General features: G+C 33.3%; 1 non-coding gene across 1 annotated transcript; it reads left to right on the top strand.

Moving 5' to 3' along the window:
- Positions 1-1,036: 1,036 nt before the first annotated feature.
- TRNAA-UGC (transfer RNA alanine (anticodon UGC)) lies at positions 1,037-1,108 on the top strand. Its single transcript has one exon. It is a non-coding gene; the product is annotated as a tRNA-Ala (tRNA).
- The last annotated feature ends 15,681 nt before the right edge of the window (positions 1,109-16,789 follow it).

Below are 16,789 nucleotides of genomic sequence, written 5' to 3'. Positions count from 1 at the left end.
CAGTTGGAAAAAATCAGTACATTTTCAAGTTTTTTAGGTTTGAAAAACTACGCATNTCCGATAATTTTAAAACAACGAATAAAATGCGGGACAAATGCAGGACACTACATTTTCAGGTTTTTTAGGTTTGAAAAACTACGCATGACCGACCTTTGAAAAACAGTACGGTCCTGCAAAAAACAGAACGGATGGTCACCGTACATATACCTTACCAGCATGCTAGTACAATATTTATTTCTTTACAAANATTTTTGGAAAATGGGCGTAGCCACGCCCACTTATGGTTACATGTGTATATCTTGGTAACCGCTGCACCAATTTTTTCCAAACTTGGCACAGTTGTTGGCCTTGGTACAGCATACAAAATCGCCGAAAGTTTTTAACATCGGACGATAACCACGCCCTAAACAGCATAATCAAAATCCTTCTAAGAAATATAATTAAGAAGCTCGAAATTTTTACGAAAGTTTGGTGATTTTTTTTTAATATTCCAAAAACACTGATAATTTGCATGGTTAACGAATAAACTATACTTTTATAAAAAAATAATTGTCAATATGTGAGTGTCGCATAGTTAGACAATCACCAACTATTGAATTCGCTAAATTTTAAAAACATATTTGCACCTAGGGCGTTGAAGCGGCCTTCCAAATGGCGTTTAACTCATTACATTTTATGAAGTATTATGAAAAATATGGAGCTGGTTACAATGCATTTAGCTTTCTAAAAACACTTTTTTTATTAGAAATGACTAAATTTGAACAACGCGACTATTTTTCGCACGAGCATGGGCTTGCTCTCAGTAAAACTTGTAAAAAAAATGACGTGACAACAACATAATTTCTTAGCGGCATACCCAATAATTTGCTTAAATTTTGAAGTGAACTAAGTACTCGCAAGCAAAAAAGTTGTTTTCAATAAAAGTTCATTCACATTTAGTTTACTAATCAACTTACCGTGTGAAACTGTTGTTGTCTTAACAAACTCTTATCTGTTGTACCGAAGCGACAGTTGCTCGGCGACGGCTAAGCATGGAGGGGATGTAGCTCAGTGGTAGAGCGTTCGCTTTGCATGTGAAAGGCCCCGGGTTCAATCCCCGGCATCTCCAGTTGCTTTGTTTTTTTTTTTTTTAATTTATACCTTTTTCCGCAATAATGTGTATATGCAGTTATTTTAAGTTTCTTTTCTTTGTATTAGAAGATGGCGAAAATAAGTAATTGCTTGCAATAAAATATGAGACATTGTGATAATTTTTTCACCGACTAGTAGTTATCACCCGAAGCAGTTAAACAGTTTCTAAAAAATAAACAACAACAAAAACCACAGTCGAAATTCAACCGGTAAATACGTATATATATGTAGATAAGCAACGGAACCTAGTTTCAGCAAAGACTTCTTGGTGGGCTTGACGCTAAATACATTTTTTAATTACTTTGTAATATAGTCGTATAGGCAAGATCATAAATACGCCACGCATAAGAGCTGACAGACAACCCATGCACCTCCATACATATGTATGTATAAATGTGTATGTAAGATAGGGTGGTCTAAAAATGCACATGAAAAAAGTAAAGTCCGAATTTTAATGCTTTCAGGATAGTTCTGTAGCGAAATAATATTCCCCCCTGTTTTTTTCATTTCGAAATCAAAAAATATTCAGAGGTCTCTCACTGGATCTTTTGGGGGTTGTGGGGACCTATAAAAAATAGTTAATATAAAAAAAAATTCTAAACAAACAATTGGGTATTACTAGTGGAAGTCTTCTGAAAAGAAAGATAGATTTCCGATCAACAAATATTGATTTTCGTTTCTACGGAAAACATTTTTTTTTAATATTTACATAAAAAACTTTGAGCGCGTTGAGCGACCTCTAAATATATTTTGGTTTAAAAATGTATGAAAAACCGGGGTAAATTTTTTCGGTATAGAATAATCCGACTTCTTTTTGTTTGGACACCCTAATGTACGAACGTGTAATTATTCTATTACCACAGCTTACAACCAGTGCGCACGTTCGTTTGTATGCAATTTTAGCGTAATGCAAATTTGAATACATCGTTTGCGGTCATTTGTTGATTTTTCATGTGCACTTTTAGTGATTGACTATGATGAGCTTTTCAATGAACATGCCAGTACATAGTATGTATGTTTGTACACATGTAGGTATGTACGTATTAGGTTTTGTTGGCAGGTATGTGTTTTCATTGAATTTCAACTACCGTGAAAATATAAACAAACCACCTTAAATCATGAAGTTTGCAATGTTTTGACATTTCTTGTACTTAGTTTTTTGTCTTATTCATTAGCCACTTATCGATGGCTTGCGAAAAAGCGTTGAGTACGAAAAATTTGGTATGTATTGCAAAGAAACTAAACTAAATACCGATGCACAAATTTGTATTTTGTGCCCCAAATTCGTGGGAGCCTTAATTTTTCTCTCAATTTGATTATTTTTTCTTAAATGAAACCTTATAAAATCTTCAAGAGACCACTTGTTAGTTTGTATTAAATTTTTTAATGCAAAGTCTAGAAAAAGCAGAATTTTTTAACAAAACCGATTATTCTGTTTAACTTAACAAATGCTGCATAATAAAAACGAGTTGAAAACAATTTCATAAAAAAAAGTTTAATCAATGTGAGTGCAAAATTAAATCTCCAGTGAATTGTTTTAAATTCCAGTTTTGAATCACTGTGCGACGGGTGCACATATTTATGATTAGACATGTATACATACATAAAAATATGAACATACATACTTGTATCGCTACCTAAAGGTGAAAAGTTGCCAAGTCCACTTTTTTTTCAAAATTTAGTTTTTGATGCTGAATGACAGATAATTAGAAACTATATCGATTTTTCGTCTCTCCTGAACAATTTCAAAAAATGGACTTGGCACCGTTTCAACTTTAAGTAACGATATTTCGTTTTACATTATTTCGAATCGCTGAACTATGTTTCAGGCGTTAAGATTTAAGAGTGATATTTCCGCATAGCAAACATTTTTCTTGTAGATACATACATACATACGTATTTATTGCACCTAAGAAAGTAAAATATTTCCTGGAAAATTTTTCTTTCTCTTATGAAGGCGACGCATAATGGAAAGATTCCCCAGTAGCAAAAAATAATAGCTAAGAAATGAATCTGTAATAGCAAAAGTGAGGGCCTAACTACTGAATTGTTTGATGAATTTTAACACGGTCAGTTTATCAGTTATTTGCATCTCTGACTCGCGTATGCAGGGATATGAATCCATCAGTTGACCGTTCTTTTTATACATATACATTTGCTTTTATTTAGTTATTGAATTACCTTGGATATGGTGCAGGAAATAGCTTTCTTATATGCAATAAGTACTGTACACAATTGGGTAGTAAAATAAATTGAGCATGAATAAGTAAGTACTATATATTTTATTTAGGTTAGGGTGCGTCAAATTGTTTGGACTGAAATTTTTTGATAAATCGTTTAGTATTTTCGGATTTTATAATTAATACTAAGAGCAGCCGTTGGTAGTAAAATAGCTTGCTTTTTCCATTTTTTGCCACTTTACAATGGTTCGACTGTCTACTGTTTATTTATTTTTATAGTACAATCAAAAACTCAAATGACGCACTATGTTCAAAACTACACTGTGTTCCCACCCTTAGAAAATATAAATAGACCAGGCATCAGCGGTTTTCTGGTGGAACTGCATCGGACCCACCAACTTTTTTTATCGTATCTTATGAACAGTTAACGCGGAATTCTGCAAAAATTTAACTAAACGAGTAAAGAAGTATAAGTCCTGGCGGAACCAGACTTTATATGTATACATACTGTTACACAAAAAATTGAGCGTACAGTTTTTCTCTTTGTTAATATTTGCAATGTTTTACATGCTAAAAGTTTTAGTTAATTTTGTATTGAAATATAGCTATATTTTAGTAAATCCCATTTGAATCCAAGAATGCAACTGTGTACAAAAATTAAGAGAAATCTGCAAAGTTTCAGCAAAATCGCAAATTTTTTAATAAGAATTTCTAAAAAAAAAAAAATTAAGGTATGCAATTTTATAGCTCATTAATAGTATAATAATGTGCAAATTTTAAATGTCCAAAAATTCGCGTTGATTTTTGAAGATTTTTTTTTTGTTGACTGTCCTACGCTTTTTTTTATATAAAAAATTCTGAAAATACATACTTTATATTGGAAAAAATGCGTAGGATGGTCAACAAAAAAAATTCTCAAAACTCAACGCGAGTTTTTAGCCATTTGAAATTTGCACATTATTATACTAAAATTTATTGGGCTACATATAAAACTGTATACCTCTGAAACTTTGCAGAATTTTTTCTTAATTCTCCAGTTTATTTGGATTGAAATGGCGTTTGCTAAACTATAAGCCTTATTGTAATACAAAATTAACAAAAAATTCTAGCATGTAAAACATTGCGAACGTAACGTAACATATGTGTACTAGGGCGGGTCGCAAACACAAAATGTTTGATACGCAAATTGTATAGGTCTTAAAAGGTGCTATTTTAATGCCTAGGTGCTATTGTAAATCCTATTTCTCTGCGACAATATCTTCAGTCTGCGGAATGAGCTTGAAAAATTTAATATAGGAGTGGGAATACCAATTTTTTAAATTTTTACAACGACTTGCGTAGGATTGACTCTCAAACTCATTTCCTATAAAAAAATTAAAATAAATTGTGCAAACTAAAAGTAAGTTAGTCAATATTTTAATTAATTAATCTTGCTTTCCTAATTAATCTATTAATTGATTATAATATTGATGTAAGTAAAATCAAATTTGGCCAATTTATTTTTTTCTTTATGATTTTATTAAAGGAAATAAGTTCCGGATTTGATCTAAACAAGTCGTTTTAAAAATTTTAAAAATTGGTATTCCCATACTAATTTGAAATCTTTCAAGCTCATTCCGCAGACTAAAAATAAAACAACCCGGATCGTTTTTATAGAAAAAGGTATTACATAAATAGCACATTTTAAGACCTACACAATTTTCGTATCAAACAGTTTGTGTTTTTGGACCCACCCTAATTTATAACCAGTGCACGTATTAAATATGTATCGTTTTTTCACCTTTCTGTGAACTAAATTATAACCAAAGCTGCTTTACCCCGCTGCTTAATTAGACTTAATGAAAAACTAAATCGAGTTTGGCGGAAATCGATAAAGCGCTTACCAATATGTATGTGGTATATATGTAAGTGAGCAGTGCCAGTGAAGTAGTTGTATAAATTATCGTTATATGGGAGGTGGGCGTGATTATTTCCCGATTAAAAAAATTTTCAACAGGTTTCGTAGTGAGACTCTAGGCAATGTTTCTACCGACTTTGGTGGGAATGGTAAGGCGGCAATTGAGATACAAAATTCATTATTGGCTTATTTCATGCTAAAATTCAACAATACTGATCCAGTATATGCGAAAATAACGCAGTTTTTGAATTATGTGTTTTTTTTTTTTTAAATACCGTTGATTGGGAGATGGGCATGGTAACCGTCCAATTTCGCCCATTTTCAAAGCCAATTTGTTTTGGATAAGGGCCAAATTTCCTTGATATATCTCGTGTTTTACTCGAGTTATCGTGTGCACGGACGTACGGACAGACAGACATGGCCTAATCAATTTCCTTTTTCATTCCGAGCATTTTGGTATATACAAATGTGTGTAAATGTCTATTTCTATCTCGATTCCTTTAGGCTGGAACAAAGTTATACATAATACCCTTGTGCGCAAGTGCGCTTGGGTATAAAAGTGACCGCCCGCGTCCGGCCAAGAGAGACACCGTTCAAAAGATGTTAATTTGTAGTAGGAAAAAATGTCCGCCCAAGGGGAGTGTCCGTCTAATAGGAGTATTCGTTAGGAGAGGTTACACTGTATATGTATGTATATGTGAAACTTTTTACGGATTATAAGAATTTGATAAATGTTTTCATGGATATTAGTATAATTATGTAGACGCCTTATTTCATACAATAGCGTAGTTATATTATTATTTAGTGTTTTCATAGTTTTTGCTTTGTTTTTCATTTTATTTTACTTTTTGTTTGGATAAGTACAAGGTTAAGCTTTTTTAAAGGCCTACTGGCATCAAAACTCATCACACAGGCCGATAAACAGTTTCTTCTTCTTTTACTCAATTATGCGTCTTTTGCCTAATATTACACATATTTTCGTGTACCATTATTGGGTTTGCCATTTTTGTTTACTTGTTTTCATTAACTATTTATTATTTCTAATCGCTTTAACTTTTTTACACGTCATTCGCGTCGTTGCATTGAGTTGTTATTTTTTTCACAGTCATTTAATCTTTTTCTTTACAAGTTTTTACTTTTTCTCATCACGCATCTTTCAATTATCAAAGGTAGATATGTATGCATGTTCGTACATATGTACGTGTAAGTATATTTAATAGCGTACATTTTTGTTTGTTATGTTTTCTTGAAGGTCAAGTTTACCTAAACAATTATTATTTGGCTTAAATTTGTATGACAATTACTATGCAGTAGGGTAAACAGATGGCATAAAGTGCTGTTTTGCAATTAATTAAAATATTGTTCTATTTAGTTAGACAAGCCTGGCAGAGTTTCTTTAGCTTTTAAAGCAAATAAAAATGCCTTGAAAAAGCCTTGAGTGTTGCGAAACGCTCAATACTTCGTTTGTATAAGTATTTAAGTAAACTTTGTGGCGCATACCATAACATACATACATAACTACCTCAATTCTACTTAAATAGTATACATACTAAATATAACAGATTTGTTGTGCAGTTTATTTTTTTATGTCTGAAAATACACCGAATCAGTCAAAACATCTTCTTTGGTTGATGATACTAACAGCCTCAGAGATCAAATGACAACTCCGAGAATAATTCGAGTTAGGATTAGGAATCGACGTATAAAAGGTTTTCTAATGTTTTACTGTTAATCCTGTTGATTCTGTTGAAGGCAGTATCGAACTCTTTTTGCAAGTCGTAAAATTGACTTTCTGATTTCGTGTCTATTTTCGTTAACATAACTGTTTTTTTTATGTAGATTACGCTATGACATCAAATTACTCAAATGTATATGCAAACAATTTTTAAAAATTATGCAGAAAAGGTTGTTAGGTAACTTAATTTCAGCTGTTTTTGCATGATGGTTTTTGTAAATATAATAATAAAAAAATGGCAAACATTTCATTAGAGCATAAATTTTTTAACAAAAGTGCCAGAAACTGGTAGCCTAATGAAAAATTATTGACGAAGCAAATCGTTAATTAACGGGTTTATTAAGAGAAATTTGGATGAGTGAACTGATACGATTCGAAATGTGTATGTATGTATAAGTATGCACTAGACGGTAGCAGAAAAAATCGACCCACAAGTAAGTTTACCAGGTTGGATTTTTCACACTGAAATTCAAGGGCCTCCGATCGAATTTCAGGGGTCAGATTTTGCCACAAAATTTCTTGGGGCTTGAGAAAAATTCTCAACTTGTATACAATTGTTTTTTTTTATGGATCAATTTAATTTTTACTCCAAAGAAACTTACATGGCGCATATTTGCTGCGAGAATGTCAATCCAAAAAATCAAAAACTCGAGAAAAACTGCATTAAAGTTTTGAATTTACATATCGACGGCTGAACGGAAGATCGACTTATCTCTGCAGCCGGTTCGAAATGCCTATCTCAGAAAATTTTCAAGTACGCCCTACTTCAGAATTTGGTTCAAGAACGTCCTATCTCAACTGAAAATATAAATATATATGTAAATATATATGTATAGGCCAAAAATAAAAGCAGTTCCGGAGAGCCTAGTCTACCAAAAGCATATTGTAGGGGCTAATAGAGCTTTTAATGCTGATTCAAATGAAAACTATTTATAAATTTTCCGTCCTCACAATTCCTTATTTTAATGATTTTTTCTAGGTGAATCGGATGATGGTTTCTTTGTAGGCCTGAAAGACTTTTCCATCCGTCAAAATATTTTTCTTGAATGTTTGATCTACGAAGGTGGAAACTGATATAATGGTATTTTACTGTTGTGATAAGTTCAAAAAGGCGATGAGATTTTTATTTTCGATGGCAATATTTCGATATGTGGTTTCGACATTGTTCAGTACAAATTGTTAAACTTTTGGGAAAGCATCGTCTTATTCGTACCTATTGTGAAACATATTCATAGTCGAAATAATGTTGATTCAGCTTTCTTGACAGATATTCTGTTTAAAATTATGTCAAAAAGCCGCACCTAACCTTAGTGGCGACTTCATTTTGACTACGAATACGCCGCATTGTTTTTAGACGATATCATATATCAAATATATTTTTTTCCTAAACTTGAAATGTAAATATGTATGTATATTATGGCGAAGGTTTAAGGTATGTATAGAATCGGTATGGGGCACCGAAAAGTGAGTACTGGTACATATTCGCCGCGTAAACTTTGAAATTTCGATAAGAAAACACAATTGCAATTTCTATTCGATATTCCTCTATTAGTAGGGCTCATATAACTTGAATAAGAATTTAAGTGAATATACATACTTACAAGTCCAAAGCCCTTATATGTGGAATTGACGGACGGACAAAGGAGTGGTCTCAACTTTTAAATATTACACAAGCAGTATTTTACCTAAAATGAATCTCTGCAAGGAGTAACACTAATCGAAACGGGTAAGTCAGTCAAGTTTGAAGGACATAACAAGGCGGACGTATTTGTAATTATATGTTATAGAACTTAATCGATTATCTGCAACACCTTACCCTTGTTCAGGGATGGATTATGAATGTGAGGGCTCGAGGCCGCTATACATGTGGGGCGCTTTTTTAAGTTAATAGTTACATAAAATGAATTGGAAAAATAATTATATTTTAATTTTAAAACTTGTCGTTAATTATGGACTTTATACCACTTGTTTTCTTTTGAAATTCCCGCTTGGATTCCTTTGTACTTGTCGCTCATGTTGCGTGCGGTATTAAACGGGAACCGTAAATAGCACTTATTTTTTTAAATAACGATCCAACGCAACCATTTCCATCTATATTTTTTTTCATAATTAAATACAAATTATTGTTATTTACTAAATATTTTTCAATAGCTGGCTTTCTGCTGGTTTTCTCGTTTAAATATTTCAGTTTTAAATGTATTTTAGTCCTCTTTTAGTTGATACCAAACTTGTTTAATTTGGATAAGCGGTTAGTTTATTATTAGGAAAGGACTTTTATTTTCGACTTAAAAATATCTGGCCAAGTTTAGCTGTTGAAAAAAGTAACTGTTATTGACGGTCCCTGGTATTAAATGACTGACTGACTGAGATGGAATAGTAGGAATATTTTGTCATTTTGATCCGGCTTATTATTTCTGCCTATACTTTCTCACCCCTCAAAGTTATTATTTCCACGCAGGTTGTTTATTAATAATTCCAGTGCCCTCGTCCCTTATTTTCATACTCTTTTATATGTCCGGGTGTCATTCTGAGCTATTAGTTCCAACGTTCCACGGAAATTTCCATTATTGCGTGAGTCGAGAATCTCACCACAGCCAGATGAAGCTGAGCTAGGTTCCGCAAAACGTATTGATCGTGCTGACAAATCTTCGTAACCCAGCGATATTTTCTGTAATCTCTGAAAAATAATTTTTTTGTTCTTTCGTCATCACATGCGCTAGCCCGTGAGCAGTACCCTTAATCCGGCACTGCCCTTGTTTCATCATTTTGCGCGGCGGTAAAATATTTTCCACAGATACACTGTAATTCCCTACATATACTGATTCTTATTTAATTGGGGTTTTAATGTTGTGTTCGAAAATTATTGAAATTCTTATTGAAGAAATGTTCAAGACATACTAGGAGAAAAAAGCCACAAACAATTATATATAGATATCTCTTTGGTACCGGTACACAAAATCTTTGATAGCTTCCGCTGCACCGACGGAATCTGCAATCTATCAAACAGTGAATGAGACAAAGTAAGAATGAAAAAGAAGGAATAGGATCAGCATCTGACAGTTGTGACATGCTGCGCAATTGTTCCCTTACCGCCGACCGCTTTACCGTCGTCCGCTACGCTACCAGAGAGATTAACGATGGACAAGTTCAGAAATCTCGCTAGATGAGAACCCTGTTCGCGTATTCACTATCAAGTAAAATCTAGTACTAATTTTACTGGTTTTTACTGGAAGGCATTTTCGCAAAACCAGCTGAACTTGCAAGTTTTACTAGATTTTTACTGGACAAATTTTTACTAGTAACAATTTGCTGAACAGCTGATGGCATGATTACGGTGCCCAATCTGTCCTTTATTTTAAAGGACATTCCTTTATTTTAACCCTCTGTCCTTTATAAGTTTTTTCAAAATAAAGGACGCCTTTTGTCCTTTATTTCTTAAACTGTCCTTTAAATCAGCTGTGCATTTTTCAGAGATAAATTTTTAAACACAGAATATAAAAAATAAAAATGTCCCTTATAAAATATAATGAAAACCTTCGCCAGTTCGATTCGCACCCCACTTAAGGGTTTTTATTTACTAGGTAATCTTTGCACAATCTATAAAGCACAGGGAAAGTTGTGCCCAGGATCGTGTTGCACGCTGAGTTTCTAGTTCCACTGAAAGAGAACAATAAACCCCCTGCTGCACAGTGGTTCAAAACTGGTATTTAGCCTTCACTTTTTCACTTAATTTTATTAATTTTTTTATGAAAGCTGATAATATTTGCAAGAGACCAGTTGAACCTGATTTGTGAATTTTTATTTGATTATATTAAATTTTTTAGAGCAAAATGCAGAAAAAGTGGAATTTTTGAAGAAAATGTGTTCTCAAAGACTAGTTGAAAACAATTGTATGGTTCCCCAAAGCGAAAAAATTACAAAAAAATGTTTGAAACGTTGTAAAAAATTTTCAACAAAATATTTTTTTGGTTTTTAGTAAAAATTGGTTGAAAAATTAAGACTACGGTGAATTATGAACATTAAATTCCAATTTTGAACCACTGTGTGCTGGCTGTATGAATTATGGTAAACGCATTTTGGCAGCAAAGGATGGCGAAGTCCTTGAAAAGGAGTTGGCTTCATTTTTCGGAATCGGTTAATTAACTGGTAAATATTATCATACAAGTTGTATGTACGTATTTCCAAATCATTTTGAAAAAAATGTCCTCTATTTTACGTTGGTTAATATGGTCACCGTAGGCATGATGCTTAATGCAATTCACATTAAGTAGGTTCAGAAGGCGCAGCAGTTGAGCGCAACCATTGCTAAAAAAATCAGTGATCGATATGCGTTTTCTGACCGACTTGATACATTAGTTGTCAAATTCAGCTCTCAGAGGTATACACCAACATGTTGTCTCAAATGATCAGAAAAATATTACAATTATCTAACACGCAACTGTTCAGTTGATCAGAAGTACGCAACAAGGCGTTCAGAAGGTGCAATCGCGCCAATTACTGAGCTGTTGCGCCTTCTGAACGAGCCCATTACCAAAAGAATAGTTTGTGGTACTTTGACAAAATAAACCTATTTAAATATATATTAAGACGGGAAATACTATTTTTCTTAGAAAATTGTATCGGAAAATAACCAAATAATCAGCTGTTCATAAAACTTGCAACTTCTAGCTGGTTTTGCGTTTTCGTACTTTCTTGCATATTCCTCTCCTTGGGTGTAAATATTGGCTTACTCTCCGCAATTTCGTGACTGGCAAGTTACTGGATTCCTTTTACTGGAGAATACGAAAACACAACTTTTGTCAATCGTTCCCTGAAAAAGTAATGCAAAGTCAAAGAATACTAAAAGTGTATTTTTCCTCTGTCGAAGATGCGCGGCGTTCGCAAGGATGCTGAAAACAAATCTATGACAATATGTAGCCATATCGACAGCGGAAACGTGAATGTTGACGCTTAAGTCAGTTTATAATCACTTTGGTTATGGCAAGAAACTTAAAAGGCAAATAAATTTTAAAGCTTATGTATGTATATCGGGCATAAGTGGCCATATATTCGCACACAATGACTAATAAATTGATGTATGTGTGTATGTATTTAAACTGAATTTATTTTGTCTAAGTAATTACCTGCCAATTCAGCGATTCGTCACATTCGATTGTTTCTTTTGGTCAGTCAGTAGCAGTTAGCCAGAAGCAAAGTGGATACAGCTATTGTCATTGCAAAAGTGTCTAATTGCCAACGCCCAAGAATGATGCTTTCAACCTTTTCAAGTGTCTAGGAGTTTCACTAGAACTCAGTTTTTGGTCGTGGTGCATTTGGATACTATGAATATGAACTTCAGCACATTAATTAGTTTGGCTGATTGCGCTAAGTGGTTAGCAATTTGCTAATTGTAGTTTTATGCAATTTTCTTCATTTTTTTTTAACCAATAATGTGCTACCCAGGCCGATAGTTATATGCCTGACTCTTTAAGCTCGGAGTCGAGGACTACTTAAATAGGCTTATCTCCTGCATGCTTAGCTGTCACTGCGTAAATTGAGCAGGGAGGTCTTCTTTCACCGTTTCTGTGGATAGTCGTGGTAAATGTAGGGATGCAAACGATATACCGATGTTAGCAATATGGATGATTTTTTGGTCGATATTGATATTTTTGTTGCGATATTATGAAAACCGATATATCGAGATCGACGATATTTTTTCGATACGACGAACTTTTTGTTTCCTATAGACGCCTTTTTGGTAACCTGTTAATAACAAAATCGAATAATTACTATACACAGCGTTGTAAGTGATTACTTGCAAAAATAAATCGCTCAAAACTTTTATTACCCATATGGCATCTTTTTTAAGACACATCAATGAATCAAGTCTTTAAGTGTAATCCACCGTTATAATAAGTTCCTACTTTTTTAACGCTTAAAAAGTATTAGCAACTGAAGATCTGGCTATTTGTGATGTATTAAAGTTTAAATTTTTTTGTTTTCTTTCAAGTATTTATTTACGCAATAGACAGACCCGTTTTATGTTTCAATTATTTTATTTTAACATTTAAGGAATTGAGAGTGATACTCCAAAGGAATATATCATGTACATTTATTAAATTGTTCAGGAGAGACGAAAAATCGATGTAGTTTCGCATTATCTGTCAGTCTGCATCAAAAACTTAGTTTTGTAAAAAGTGGACTTGGCACCTTTTCATCTTTAGGTAGCGATATGTATACATACATTTTTATGGACAATATATTTGTATAGAGCAATTTAAATACATTTATGTACATAAATGAAAAAATCCAAAAAAAAAATCTTAAACCGATATTAAATATCGCAATCACCAATATCGATGATTTTATGAGCGATATTGCATCCCTACGTAAATGACGTCCTGGAGACGTTGAAAAAGGAGAGGATGCCGAGTTTTGCCTACTCTGAAGACAATTTGTTGGGTGTGGCAACTACAACTTCAATTGCCATAAGTCATATGACATTTTTATTTTCAATATACAGTTGCGGACATTGAAATCTAGGCAACTAAAAATTATTTTCGAGTTTTCGGGGGACTTTTTATATTTGGATATATACATACATATGTAGTTTTAAAGGCAAAGTATTGATACTAGGAGTGCCAGTTACTGTCGAAATTCGACTGTTCTTCTGGTTTTCTAAGACCCTCAGAGAGGCTTTCTAACACAGCACGTCGTCTCCTGCTTTGGAACTAAAGAAGTTGGAAATGTGGATTTATTTGGTGCGGGTTATGTCATATGTTAGACTTTTGTAAAAAGATTATAAACAATAAATAAGAAAAAAAACCAAAACTGGTCAAACTGTCATTTAACTCAACTGAAGACAAGTGTACCTATAAAGGAAAATAACATAAGAAGGCTGTGATTTCTTTTAATATTTTTAATACATATATTTAAAGACAAGTATATGCTATATTATTAATAATAAATATGTTTCTGAGTTGTGTACTGATGTTTTCTTAGTGTTTTTTTTTTCAAATGCATTAGCCTTTTTTTAGTTGATCATAGTTAGACCGCTCTATGAGTTGGATTGTTATAAATGAACGGAAAATGTTGCTCAGTATAAATTTACGTTGACTTTTTAAAAGAAAATCAACTAAAAATTCACCAAAAGCTTTTCAACTTAAAATAACTCAAAAATATACACACATTTGCCAAACAAAAGAGAGACAACTGAAAAAATCCAAATTTAAGCCCGAATTCTCTTCCGATTTATACTTGTGAGGTATCATTGGAAAGGTATTTTCTCACCCTTTATATATTGTTTTTTTTCTAATAAACTCATGGCCGAACGTCATTCAAAGTTGAATTAAGATATGTTGGTATTTGGGGGGAAAAAAATGGGACACGAATGACTTTTTTTGCACAGAAATGAAAATAGTGGGAAAATGCCTTACTACTGAGATCCCATAAGTCTAAATCACAATATTATTGGCACAGTTATTCAGGTGTTTCGTATATATTACGATTCCGTTGAAAAGATTTTTAAATATTTTTATACAGATTTTTTAAGCTTAATTTGTTTGGTCATCTGAGGGGATGTTTTTCAAAAAGTTCTTTAAGAAACTATTTTAATTCATAAAAAAAAATTCATTTTTGGAGGTATTTTCAAAACGGTCCAGCTCTTAATATTTTTTGGAAATATTTTGGTGGACGTCTTGAAATATACATAGTAAATTTTGTAATCCCGGCGGAAAACCCGCTACTTTTTTTGGTGATGCAGTTTAATGTACATACATACGTTTCTGCTGCACACTTTAGTGGGAAAACGAATCGTCAAAGTATACGAAAATTTAATCCATTTGCGGATTTTTTGCTGACTGGGATGATAAATGGCGAACACTTTTGTCCATTTGTGTATGTAGGTATGTAGATATCTTTTTTGCAATAATAATTTCATGGTCAATTAAAATTAATTTTCATCTTGATCGCCCTGTGAGTAAACCATCTGCTGGCTTTGCGCATTAAATTGTATTGCCTACTTTCAGGCGCATATTGAGGGGATGCCACTAGATGTTGGTTATACGCAAAACATATGGTTAAGTGGGTAACACATCCGCACAAACATGAATGAAATGCGCCCAAAATTCTAGGTGGGAGTTAGGCACATATGTATGTATGCATCAAGAATGATAGAATACAAGATTGCACCGTCCTGGGCGTTGACATTTGTGTACCACAAGTAAACAAAGAATAGAGCGAAAAGAAGAACGAGTTGAAACAGCCAAAGCTGTTCACTTTACTGCGAAAAACGTGTTTTAATTTTGCTAAATGCGAAAATATTGCATTTTTCACCTAATCTATTAGAGAACAGTGAACATTTTAGTGCACTCCCATGATTCAATAATACAAGGTTCGATAAACTGACAGTTGTCTCTCTCGCACCGCTCCCTTAGCAGTGGCACCGTGTTGCTTCTTTGCAAATTTACATGGAAACAGTGTAGCTTTGGTGTGAAATAAAAGTATAAGCTTTTGTGCAATATGTTTATTTGTATATGCATATGAAGCATATTTAACTGATGAAAACATAAGCATTGGATGTTTACATCAATCTCATAGTAGTCTTATTTTAATTTTGAGTCATTTTGCAGTTTTTATACGGCTAAATAGCATATAAATTACGTAATTCACGTAGATATATCAATATTACGTTCAACATTTCGTTTAAAATGCCAGATTTCCTGCAAATACATTAGAATTTACGAAAGGAATTTCACTACTAATTGCCTACTTTGCGTACTTTTCTACTACCATTTTCGCAACAAGGGATTGCATTCTTGCCCTTTCTCTGTCCTTCGTAAATGCAACCTTTTGTAAGGGAGTGTCAAACCGCAGCTGTCAATAATTATCTAACCTTGTATTATTGAATCATGGTGCACTCCATTGCTTTGTAATTGAGGCTGTTTCAGCAAACGTTTTAGTGCACTCCATTGCTTTGCAATTAAGGCTGCTGCAGTTTTCTGCGGGACTGATTAGTTAACTGCGTGGAGCAGAAACAAAATCATTGTGAGGAAATGCTGTTAATATAATAATAGAGAAACATTTCGAAAACGGCTTTGCCGTGCCCTATGTATACAAAATGCACCGATTCGTCCCAGCGCTACACTTGCATCTACGCTTCTTGCATCTTGACGGTTGTCGCAATTTAACACACAGCACTTCATTGTATTAGTTTTTACGCAGTCTTCAACTCAAAAATCACTCACAAATTGCAAATTAACACGATTTAAACTGATTTTTCACTTATAATTCAAATTTCTCTTTCGCTGGTTTGTAAACAAAGGTTTATATACAAGTTACCACAACTGTCAAAATCGGCAAAACCAAAGTAGCGGTACTACTGACGGCGCCACCTTTGTTCGCTGCACCGTGTGTATGCATGTACATACAAATTGTATATACTTGCAGATATTCTCGCGCCGAAAATAGAATTACTATGGATGTGTGTATGCATGTGCCGGAGATATTTTTGGTTTAATAGTTTTGGGTTTGCACGTGTGTACATAGTATAACAATGAATTTGTAAATNTGTATGCATGTACATACAAATTGTATATACTTGCAGATATTCTCGCGCCGAAAATAGAATTACTATGGATGTGTGTATGCATGTGCCGGAGATATTTTTGGTTTAATAGTTTTGGGTTTGCACGTGTGTACATAGTATAACAATGAATTTGTAAATTTAATGTCGAAGAACAGACACACAATTGTACATATCTGTTTTTGTTCTTGCTGATTTGTTTGTATGTATGTACAACAATAATTGGTAAAATAAATTATCTTTATTTTTTTTAATTATAAAAAAGCGTGTTCGTGTTTAACCAC

This window comes from Rhagoletis zephyria, unplaced genomic scaffold (assembly GCF_001687245.7).
Source record: "Rhagoletis zephyria isolate East Lansing unplaced genomic scaffold, Rhagoletis_zephyria_1.1 Rzeph_scaffold_05314, whole genome shotgun sequence".
Classification (NCBI taxonomy): domain Eukaryota; kingdom Metazoa; phylum Arthropoda; class Insecta; order Diptera; family Tephritidae; genus Rhagoletis; species Rhagoletis zephyria.
This window is presented reverse-complemented; position numbering and strand designations above follow the sequence as displayed.